This window comes from Pteronotus mesoamericanus, unplaced genomic scaffold (genome assembly GCF_021234165.1).
Source record: "Pteronotus mesoamericanus isolate MK-2021 breed Mesoamerican mustached bat unplaced genomic scaffold, CSHL_Meso_final scaffold_31, whole genome shotgun sequence".
Classification (NCBI taxonomy): domain Eukaryota; kingdom Metazoa; phylum Chordata; class Mammalia; order Chiroptera; family Mormoopidae; genus Pteronotus; species Pteronotus mesoamericanus.
The window spans coordinates 2,288,670-2,300,827 of record NW_026555312.1 but is presented as its reverse complement, the minus strand read 5'-3'; the positions used below and the strand labels follow the sequence as shown (position 1 = coordinate 2,300,827).

The window sequence follows — 12,158 nt, the reverse complement described above, 5'->3', positions numbered from 1 at the left end:
ATATCATGACAAAATAACACTCCCATCATTTTTATTCCTTAGAAAAGTACAAGGGTTTAGGAGCAGTGTACCAGCAACAAAAAGGAAGGCAAAATACATTTTTTAAAATTATAAATCACAATATCATACACTTATAATGTCTTGCTGCCCCTGTCTGCCCGTCAGTTTCTCTGCAGCTTTCCCAAGTGGTACCCATTGTTTCTCCCTTACTGAGATCCAGATTAGGCAAAAGAGCCAAGTCTTCTGGGAACCCCTGCTAGGTTAGAACATTGTAAGCAAATTCTTCTCTGTTCCATTCAGTTTGAAGGAGGGAATTGGGAACTGAGCTGTTGCCTTAGATGGTCTATTTTATGTCTTCACTCATAATCTCTTGGTTTAGGTTTCTATGGGTCAGTTTAGCTTCAGTTTTTCTCAGCAATGCCCACTACCTTTTCCACCTGAGATTTAAACTATGCCACTACCCCTTCATCTGTGGCCCTTTTGAAATCCATGTGAGGTGAAACAAGACATCAAGAGCTAGCTCCCAAATGAGTTAGAACATTGCAAATAAGGTCTGCACTATTCCCTCTGATCAAGTGAGAAAATAGAGAACTGGGTAGTCACCTCCTACTGACAAAGACTATACCACACTGGGGAGTACGTGGGGAAAGGACAAGTATAAACATCACAGAATTTCTGGCCATTTTGAATGTGGCCTTTTTTTTTTTTTTTTGATTGGGTATTTGCTTGGTTACTTTAGGCTTTTGACTGCTTTTCAGAAGTGTTTTAAAGTTATTTTAGTCAGTTTTGGAGTTGTTTTTGATGTCTCCATGGGAAACAAGGACTTAACACTTCCTAATCTGCCATTTTGCTTGGTTTTCTAGGTTTTAATCCTGAGTCTATAATCTACTTACTCACAGCCTTTGTGAGACTCATTTATCTCATTGGAAAGTGGTTACATAATTTTTAACTTGCAGGTTCTTATAAGTACCACTGAGGCCAGGTATGTAAGGTATGTATCACAGAGCTTAGTATATTGTAGGCCCTCAGTGTATGGTAGTAATTGTTTGCATTTTATTATACTATGGAAGTGGAATTTGGAAAGTGATAATATCCTATATATCATCATTATCATCATCAGAGATTTGGGGGAATGATGGAGCAAGCCATCTACAGTCTGCTATTCAAGGTTACACTTGGTCTCATAGAAAGTACAGAAGTCTCCCTCAGTCCTAAGTTTATGGATGCCTTATATAACACTGAGTAAGAGAATAAATTTGCAATCTTATCTCTACTTGGAGGTTTTTCAAGGCTGGTATATTGCCTTGATGTCTGGATCCAACATGATGGCCCCCATTTGCCTGGTAGAAAACAATAATGAGCATTCTGTCAATGAATCAGGAAGCTGTACAGATTCTTGACCAGCTTAGCCAGTGGTGGTCGTGGCCATTGTGGGACTGTATCACACAGGCAAATCCTACTTGATGAACCGTCTTGCAGGGCAGAACCATGGTGAGTGTTGTTTCAGGCAGGGGACAATTCTTTTTCTTAGTTTTCTTCACTGGGCACATGAAAGAGAGCTAAACTCCTTTCAATAAATCAACTTTCTAATTCTCATTCTTACAAATAAATTACTACCTTACTGAAACCTGTTACCATATTTCTTGCTTTATTCCTATTAAGAAAAACGTTTCTTACTAATGATCAAATTCCTACATTCTTTAATCTGTGCAAGCACTTCGCTCTTGCAGTTGTGTCTCCACTGCCTCACAGCATATCTTGTCTTCTTTGTGGAATATTTCCACCAACATACAGAGATGTTTGAATATCTGTCATCTTAATAATCCTTTGTGAGTTTACATTCCTTTGGGGCCGCTACCCCACCTCGTTTTTATTACTTTGCTTGGCAAAAAATACAATTTCTCACTTTCCTTTTTTCTACTTTCCCCTTCCAATGTCTCTCTTTAATTCACTTTTTTCCTGACTTTGAACCTCAACATTCTTTCTAAATGTTCTTGTTATAGTTATCAATGACCTCTATTTTGTCTGGTTCATGGATACCTCTCTGTCTTCACCTGCATCTCTGGCTTGGTATCATTCTCACAGTTAACACCACCATCTCCTTTAAGTTGATGACATACAAAGTAGGAAATTCTTCACAAATAGAGAAAGCAACACCTTGTATGCTGGGATACTAACATTTTGACTAGTCTGATATTACAGCTCCTTGACTGCTCAAGTTATCTGCTGTCACATATGTTGCTTTTTCATGTCCCTTGCAGGTTTCCCTCTGGGCTCTATGGTGCAGTCTGAAACCAAGGGCATCTGGATGTGGTGTGTGCCGCACCCCTCTAAGCCTAACCACATTCTTGTCCTTCTGGACACCGAGGGCCTGGTAGATGTAGAAAAGGTAAGTCAGGAAGTCACAGATACATACTTTCAATCTTATTTTCTCTGTATTTCTATAGCATATTTGGTCATTTAACTGCTGTGACTTATTTGTGAGATCTAGAAATCCAACTAGTCCAATAGTAAACAAGACAAATTTTTGTTTGTTTGACTTTCATTTCTAGATAAGGTGTCGTGGTATATTGGGTCAATTTTTTCATTATTTCTTAACAGTGGGTAAAAGATTGGATTCAACTTAATAACTATTATTAAACACCTGATTTCTAGGTATCTGGCATGAGTACTGTAAATATTACTGACTGAACTGAAAGTTCTGCCCTCAAAAAGTCTGCAGTCCTAGGGTAAAGTTCATCAGGTGCTCACAGAGCACTTGACAAGGCTTTGGTGTACTTCCGAAGGAGCTGGTTCTATAAAAGCATGCGTTTGTCCTACAACAAATATTTTAAGATGGATTTTTGATACTGTAGCTTTATACTAATAGGTTAAATGAATAATTTCTTCATATTTGGCTTACTTTGAGACTTATGGAAAATACTACCTAAGTTTCTATACTGGTCTATTTCAACTGAAAGAGGAATTAGAAATTCTGTGTTAATTTTTAAAGTTATACATCATACAATACTATATACTCTTGGTGTCTAGATACTTTATTATTTGTTACCAGTTTTATCTTATCTTAATTGATTATTTTTGAAAGATGGTGGTCAGAGAAATAAACTAATTAATAGGCTAGATACTATGATTATTTTTGAAAGATGGTGGTCAGAGAAATAAACTAATTAATAGGCTATTTTTCCTCCAAACTCTTGTAGAGAGTCTTTTTGGTATAAAACCCAATTTTTACATTTGCTCTAGGGCATATCTTTTGATAACATTTATAATAGAAATAATTTCTAGATTATGCCATTATTTAATGTTGTAATTTATATAATCAAATTAGCCTGGCCTTTAAGGCCCTTTGTCTGGCTGCACTAGGCTCACTATCCAGCCTTAAATTCTGCACCTAACCTCTGGTTCAGTCAAATCAATGAACTCAAAAACCCATGTATTTGGCCATCTCTAATTTTGCTTCTGTGAGTCTTTCAATCTATGGGATTACCTTTATTTCTTTAAGTCCACATTTTAACAATTCTTTGTCACTCAGATCAAGACTTTGATGAAGACTTCAAATTTTGCACTCTTTTCCAGATTTCAGAGCTCTGTTCTCCCTTGATGGACATCTGAATTTTGATTCAATATTATAGCTATGGTTTCACTGCTTATATACATTATTAAGATGTAAGCTTCTTATAGATATTGTCATCCTTATTGCACTTATTGTTATGGATATTTGTCACCATTTTGAAATAGTCAACTTAAAAGGAATAATTGTCATTTTAAACTCTGCTTTTTACATTTAAAAACAGTGGGAAACATTGAGTAGCTCCCCTGAACATTTGTTGAATTTAATTGGACACAATTTGAATCCCTGGTTATGTCAACCAAGGTATATTATATATGGCCTATGACCAACAAATATGCATAGAGTGAATATGTGCCAACACCCACCACTGAGTATCTAATTGCACTCCAGCCACTCCATTAGTTTTTCTATATATGTTATTTTATTTCATCCAATTAAATTTTAAGAAGACCTATAGAGACAAGAATCTTTTTTATCTATGCAAAATCTGCAGTTACAAGAAATGCCTTTGTAATTGTCAAAGTTGATATCTGCATCTGTGTCTGTCTTCACACTCACTACTTTGCATGGTGGGTATGTCAGCTGGAATAAAAATGAAAGACTGATAGGCTTAGTATCTGGATGAATTTCCACATGTAAACTTCTAAATGTCTGACCTTACTGTGCTTCCTAGGGCGACCCTAAGAATGACTCATGGATCTTTGCCCTGGCCGTGCTTCTGTGTAGCAGTTTTGTCTACAACAGCATGAGCACCATCAATCACCAGGCCCTGGAGCAGCTGCAGGATCCTTCCGGGGCCATGCCTCCATGTGTCCTTGAGTTTGTGGGAAGGGAGGTCCAGTCAGTTTCTCCTTTGCTCTCACTTAGTTGCCTTTGGTGGATGAGAGGGAACCAGAGCAAAAGATTCTTAATATGTATTTAGAGAAATATGGGAATTGTGGGTAGGAAGCTTTTTTCCTTAGCCAGCTCCTAGTTATGTGACAGAACTCACAGAACTCATCAGGACAAAGTCCTCCCCTGCACCGGATGGAGTAGACGATTCCCTGGAGTTTGTGAGTTTCTTTCCAGACTTTATCTGGACTGTACGGGATTTCACCCTGGAGCTGAAGTTAAACGGTCGCCCTATCACAGAAGATGAGTGCCTGGAGAATGCCTTGAAGCTGATTCCAGGTGACAGAGCATGACTGGGCAGTGGACGGTGCAATACAGGGTGGGAAGTGCTAAACACTGTCGTCTCTGGAGTTTGCTCTTGTATTTTAGGCTGGATGAAGCCTGTAGAAATGGTGGCTGGGAGATAGGCTGGAATGCTCTAGGGACTGGAGTTTAAGTTCACTTAAGATAAGTAGAGCCTCGAGTATAGTATAATTACTCAAAACCAATGTTTTTTACACATTATAATTTAGCATCCAATTGTAACTTTGAATACAGGGTGCTAAAATGTTCTAAATACCAGACACTTGTGTTTTTAATTTTGGCTTCTTTTTTGCTTTAAGCAAAACAACTGACCAGATCTTTGTTACAAATGGAATTACAATGAAAAACCTATTTAATGAAAAACAATTCATGCAATTAGAGTTTTTACCTTTCTAAAATAAGGATATAATTTCCATTTGACTGTATAGATATATCATCTACAAAAAAATGACTTTATGTTCTAAAAAACCTGAAACATGCATTATTTCAACCTATGCTACTGTTATATGACTGAAATCAGAACATTCATTTTACTTTCTGTATCAGAGTTTTTAAAAAGTTCCCACATTTACCCATGCTGTAATTTCAAAGCAGGAAGTTATTTAAATGGCTTACATTTATGTGAGTGTATATTTGGTTAAACCTTAAGAGAAACATCAATTCTGTTTTATTCATTCTTGTCTTCATATTTCTGTTTTCTCAAAACACTTAATGAGAAATTGGCTAGGCAGAAGAGCAACATTGTCAAATTAAATATACTTTTATATGTTATAGAGTTTATAGATTAGTGATGACACTTTAAAACAAAATTTTAGTCACATATACTCTATAGGTTTTTGCTATAAGAGAGCTAACACTGTACACATTATTATTATCCTCACCTGAGGCTGTTTTTACTTTTTAGAGAGAGAGGATGGTGGGAGGAGAGAGAAAAAAAAAGGGAGGTAGAGAAAAATCAGTGTTAGAGAGAAACATGGATTGATTGCCCCCTGTATGTGCCCCAACTGGATCGAGCCAAAGCCCAGGTATGTGCTCTGACTGGGAATCAAACCTGCCACCTTTTGGTGTACAGTACAATGGTCCAAACAACTGAGCTACCCCGCCAGGCTGTACACATTCTTTTTAACATCAAAATAGTCTTCCTTAAATAATCAGGGTGCCATTCCCAATATTGTTCCTTTATGCTTTGTTTGTTTCTCTTCCTTTTGATTCCACAGCTGAATTTCTACATGGGATCAAGTAGACCAAAAAATTACATTTGATCTTTTATTCCAATAGTCATTCATTCAGTAAACCTCTATCCTGTTTAGGTCTGGAGATAGCAGCAATAGGCCTTTTATTTATTTATTTATTTATTTATTTATTTATTTATTTACCTAAGTTAGATCTCACCCCAAATTTCTCCCCAGTTTGTATCATTGATAAGTTTGAAGTTTAAAGAAGCATTAGGTGTCTCTGCTAAAGGAATTATAAACATAGAAGATGACAAAGATACACAAGTCACTATTATAAAAACCTTTATGCACCTTGTCCAAGACTATTCATTCCTACTGTAATCTCTGGATCTTTTTATCCATCAGGCAAGAATCCCAAAGCCCCAGATATCCAATCTGGAGCAAATATCTAATCGCCCCAGAGAGTGCATCCACATTTCTTTCCAAAATGGAAGTGTTTTGGTTTTGACTGGCCAACAAATGACAACAAGCAGCTAGCCAATATTGAGAATATTCCAGGAAACCAACTGGATCCTAAATTCCAGGAACAAATAAAGAATTTCTCTTCTCACATCTTCACCCAGGCGAGGACCAAGACCCTCAGAGAGGGAATCAAAGTTACTGGGAAACATGTCTCCTTTTCACATACTGAAGGACTCAGTATGAATACATTATACGATGTGTTTTCTATTTTTGTTTGATTCTATATAGAATTTTGGGTCTAAAGATATTCATACTACATGAAGAAATGTGTCTATTTTATAGTTATCACAATTTTGAGGGTCTACGAATTCTTATCAAAAATTACAAACTTTATTAGTAATACCTGTGGCTTATACATATCTGAACAAAATGCTCTACAGGTAATAACATTTCTAATTAGATATAAAAAAAGAACATATTATATTCTCAAGGTAAGTCCCATGTAATAAGTGTAATTTGCAAGAAAAATACAAATCTATTTTGGGAATTTAGAGCAGTTTAAGAGTAATTATTAGCACATAAATCCTTGAAAAATGCATTGAAAGTTTCAGAATTAGAGTAAATATATCTAATTTACCCAGCCTCACTTGTCTACCTATATAAACAATTTTGTTTTTAATTTTTAAGTAGGAAATTATGTTTTTTCACATAGCCTTCAGTGAGTTAGATGATGGTAGGCATAAAATTTTGTTTTTAGCTCTGTGGCCTGGAGAACCATAAAAATGAAGTCAGTAGAAAAATAAAGGTGATAATAGCAGAAAGTGGTAGAGTGGTTGTGTGTGTATGATTCAGAAATGTAGTTTCATATATTTCATTTTGTTGAGTGATAATTTGATATTTTCCTCTTAAATTTCCTGGCTTATTAGGGCTAAAAACTCTAGTGGTGACTTATGTGGATACCATTAAGAGTGGAGCGGTGCCTTGTTTGGAGAACGCAGTGACAACCCTGGCTGAGCAAGAGAACTCAGCGGCTGTGCAGAAGGCAGCCGACCACTACAGCCAGCAGATGGCCCAGCGAGTAAAGTTCCCCACAGACACGCTCCAGGAGCTGCTGGACCTGCACGCGGCCTGTGAGAGGGAAGCCATTGCGATCTTCATGGAGAACTCCTTCAAGGATGAAAACCAGAAGTTCCAGAAGACGCTTGTGGTACTTAATCTTAGCACTTATTTATCCTTTGTGACTTTTCCCTTTGACGAATGAAGCCTAGAAGTGGTTCTTCTCTCCCTAATGAATCAAGTAATCTAAATTCTCATGAGGGATAGAGTTTCAAAGGACTCCATTTTCTTCTCCCCTTTTCCCCAAAACTTCAGGTACTTTATCTAAAACTCTCTCTGATCTCTGAGGCATAATCAGTAAAGATATTCTTAGGTAAATACTGCTAGTGAATTCAAGCCTTTCTGGAACATCCAAAAGTCATTCCTGGGCTAGCTGCTTTTTAGAGAATACTCCCCTATTCCCAGGAACCAAATTTTTCTTAATAGTCCCTCATTACAGGCTATTTTCAACTTCTGTTGCTCCTTGTATCATTGTGTCATTGAAGACAGAATCACTGAATGTTAGAGCTGCAAAGAACCATAGAGATAAGGTAATGCAACGTCACCATTTTTGATGAAGATGAAACCTGGGGAGGTAAGAACTGTTTTCCTGACACACATGGTATTTTCGGGGTAGTGAGTAAGTCAAGGCTCATAATTCCTGTTTTATTCCATGTCTTTCTCCAACAGAATGCTTTTCTAATAAGGACCAGAGCTAGACTTCCTTCTGCCAGATTCTCTGGAATTTTATCTGCTCTGTTGCTTTCTTTTGGTGACATTCCTCTCTTCTTCCCTTGCAGGAAATCATAAAGGATAAGAAGGATGATTTCATGCTGCAGAATGAAGAGGCATCGGTTAAATATTGCCAGGCTAAGCTTGATCAGCTTTCAATGGCCCTCATGGAAAGTGTTTCAGCAGGAACTTTCTCTGTTCCTGGTGACTACAAGCTCTATTTAGGAACAAAGGAAAGGATTGAACAGGACTATTGTAATGTGCCCAGGAAAGGAGTGAAGGTGAGGAATATGGGAGCATAGGATCCTACAAATTAAAGTCTAGAAGTTCCGAATTGTGAGAGCACGGCACCCATTGTGCATAATATGAGAGCATGGGGATAGCATGATAGCTTTAGCTTTTAAGGTCCATTATTTGGTCTTTCTTCCCAAGGAGAGTAGAAAAGTCCATTCTCAAAAATGAATATGGATTTCTGAATTCCATAAGAGACAGAAGAGAAATAATTATTTCTTCATGCAACATTACATACAGTGTGCCAAAGGAAGACAATTTACAAGTTATAGTCAGCGTCTTTGTATTCAAAGCTGATCCAAAGAAAAAAGGAAGTTAACCATGGACATAGTTGCATATAGGGTTATAACACTTATGAACCTTAGAAAATTGGCTTATAGGTTGTGGTAACACAAAATAATATTAAAAAATAATGATGATACTAATGATGCAACTAATATATATTGCGTTATCATCATAGTCATAACGTCAAGTTCTTTCCCTAGACTTTTAATTTAATCCATCAAGTAGCATTAAGAAGCACCTACACTTTTTGTGAACATTTTATACATCTGAACTGAGATGCAGAGACAGATTAAAATGACTTGCCTAAAGTTATAGCCAGCAGGTGGTAGAGGGAAGGAGAAGCACTAATTAGAGACAACATTTCAACCTGGGGAGGCAAATATAAAAAAAGCACCAGCGAGAGTGGGTCTGTAGAACTGACCATGGTTCTCACTGGCTGGAACCTGGAGTGTGGGAAGGAAGGGGCACTGGGAGAGAGACAGGAGGGTGACGGGAGGGAGACAGGAGGCAGGGGGTATGGAGAACCTCTAGTCACTCTAAGGAGCTTGGATACTGTGTGTGGAGCCAAGATACAGTTTTAATCATGAAGGAAAAAGTACATGGACTGACTTGTTCTTGTAGCAGTATTCTTCCCAGTGGAAATCAAAGTTCTTTGCTCCTTCCTGTTTCCTTAGGGTAATGAAGTCCTGCAGAGCTTCCTGCAGTCGCAGGTGGCAATAGAGAAATCCATCCTGCAGGCAGACAAAGCGCTCACAGATGTGGAGAAGGCCATGGCAGGTAAGGGGCAGGGCAGTGTCCTTGACAGGAGTCAGTACACAACCTTCCTGAAACAAGGAGCTCTTTTTCTTCTGTGGAACAGATTCTCCAAAATCTGAAAATAATCAGGGGTCATCAGCCAGTCAGAGCCTTTCCCTTGACATCCTGAAATGTGCTGTTGATGGTGGGGTCAAGGGGGTGGTTCAGAGATTTCCCACCTCCCCTCTGGTTTGGTTCAGTCTGTGAGCTCAGGAGGGTAGAGATCAGACCTCACTTACTTTTCTTCCCTCTCTCCACCCTCCCTGGGACCGAGGAACGGGCTAGGAAGGAAGATGCTGAGAAGGAGCAGGAGCTGATGAGACAGAAACTACAGGAGCAGCAGCAGCAGATGGAGGCTCAGAAGAAGAGACTTGAGTAAAACAGCCCAACTGAAGGACAAGCTGGAATGAGACAGAGAGAACATAATAAGAGAGCAGAATATGATGTTGGAGCAGAAACTGAAGGTAAGTCCTGCTGTGGCCTCTGTAGTGCTCGATGGTCATTGTCCTGGGCCCCCAGGTGGGCTGGAGAAGGTTACAGGAAGACCAAGGAGGGAAGCACATTTACTGCTTGTGATTTATTAAAACTTTGAATGTTTTGACAACTTCCTCTTCCTCTTGCTCTTGCTCTTCCTCTTTCTTTTCCACTTCCTCCTACTTCTTTCTCCCACTTTCCCTTCTAAGCCTCCCTATCTCGTCTCTTCTTCAAAGGTTTTGAATTCTACTCTGTAGGTACTCTGGAAAAATCAGGACAAGCATCTCCCCTCCAATCCTTGGAGAATAAAGTAGGATTTGAGTGGCTGTTTTCAGGGATTTTTAAATGATCTCATGAGGTCTGATTAAACAGCTATTCCAATCACGTGTATATCATATGAGAAGTAACTGTTTTAATTTATTGATATTGCTGTCAATTATCAGGAACCCTACTATGATCAAAAGCCTTCGAGGCAGGTCTATGCTTACATAAAACTATCAAAAATATCTAATCTTCAAAGCACAGGGAAGCAACATCTTTTAAGCTTGTTGCATTGTCCCCAAATGTGGATAGTCTACCTAAGTTACCATATGGTATAGGGTGAATGCTCTGATTATCTATCTGGACATGTTTATAACAGATTTTTGGTTGACTGTATTATTGCAAATTGTATTGTATTATTGTATTGTATTGTATTATTGGAACTGAGAATTAGTGTCAGCATACCAAGGTTACCTCTCAACGGGTACTATTTGTTCAGAACACATTACCTTTGTCCTCATGTTAGGATTAGCATTCTTGCAAAACCCAAATGGTTCATGAATATTAGTAAGGCTGTGAACTATGCTTCCTCTCCATGTGTGTCTCAGCTAAGACATGTTCCTTATTCCAAAATTCTCCTTGGTACCATAAGAGAGAATAATTTTAGTATTAAAACAAAATTTGGCCCAGTTCTTAAATGTAAAATATATTTCTTAGAAAATTCAGGATTTTAAAAGTGGTTCTTCCCTCCTCACTTTTGTTTTTTTAGGTTCAAAAAGATCTGCTTAATGAAGAATTTAGAAAGAAAGCTGAAGAATTGAATGAAGAAATAAATCAGTTGAAAAATATGATTGATACTACTCAAAAAGATAATAAACCCTGGCTTGCACAAGTCTTTGAAACAGTTGGCAATGAGATCATTCAATATTGTTGGCTCCTGCTAAACTTCTTGGTAATATTGTAACAGGTGTAAACTCACTACTTAAAAAGAATTAGATTTTTTAAAAAAGAAATAGTATAAAGTGTGGAAACATGCTCTGGCCTCTTTTTGGTGTGTATGCTTTTTGTTTTCATTCAGTCAAATTTTAAACATAAAAAGTGCCTATTAGAAGATATCAATGTCTGACCCACAATAAGTAGAATAAATGCATGCACATTTTGATATAATCTGTTTACTTCTGGAAAAATATAGATGTGCAAAATCATATAGTATATATATATACAGGCTGAAGCCGAACTAGGTTTACAATTGTATTCACTTTCAAATACAAAAATTAATAATTATTTAATAATACAAGAATAAACTGTGATTTGTGTGATTTGAAAATGGATACAACTGTAAGTCTGGTTTTGCCTACCCTGTATAAAAGAAATCCATCAAGACATCACTTTAGAAATTGTGGAGAAATCACCTGGAACAAACAACTCAACAATTGCACAAGAGGAGCCTTACAACCTTGGACAGAGAGAGGAATCGGCTTTAGCACAACCTAACTGGTAAGGAATGTGGTAGCGACTTGAGAAGGCAGGCTGGGTGCCCACAGGTGGCAACATCAGAAGGATATTTAAATGACCAGTTGGATCCCCCTGAGAAGAGCAGGGTCAGAACCATAGGTGGGGATCTCCAGCCAACAGCGCTAGAGCCCAAAAAGTACATAGATAACATCTGGCTGTGTAAAGTGGCAGGGTTGCTCCCTGCCAGAGATGGGTGGCTGGAGATGCAAAGAGATTTTAAAGGGCCAACACTTAAACTTTTGTTTGCTGCCACTTATGTAGGGTTCTGGCAAAGGTGGGTGCAGAGTGGACTGGAAGCACCTGAGGAG

At 38.0% G+C, this 12,158-nt stretch overlaps 1 pseudogene; it reads left to right on the top strand.

Annotated features, from left to right (window-relative positions):
- Positions 1 to 1,310: 1,310 nt before the first annotated feature.
- On the top strand, positions 1,311 to 11,331 carry LOC129085630 (guanylate-binding protein 6-like; annotated as a pseudogene).
- The last annotated feature ends 827 nt before the right edge of the window (positions 11,332 to 12,158 follow it).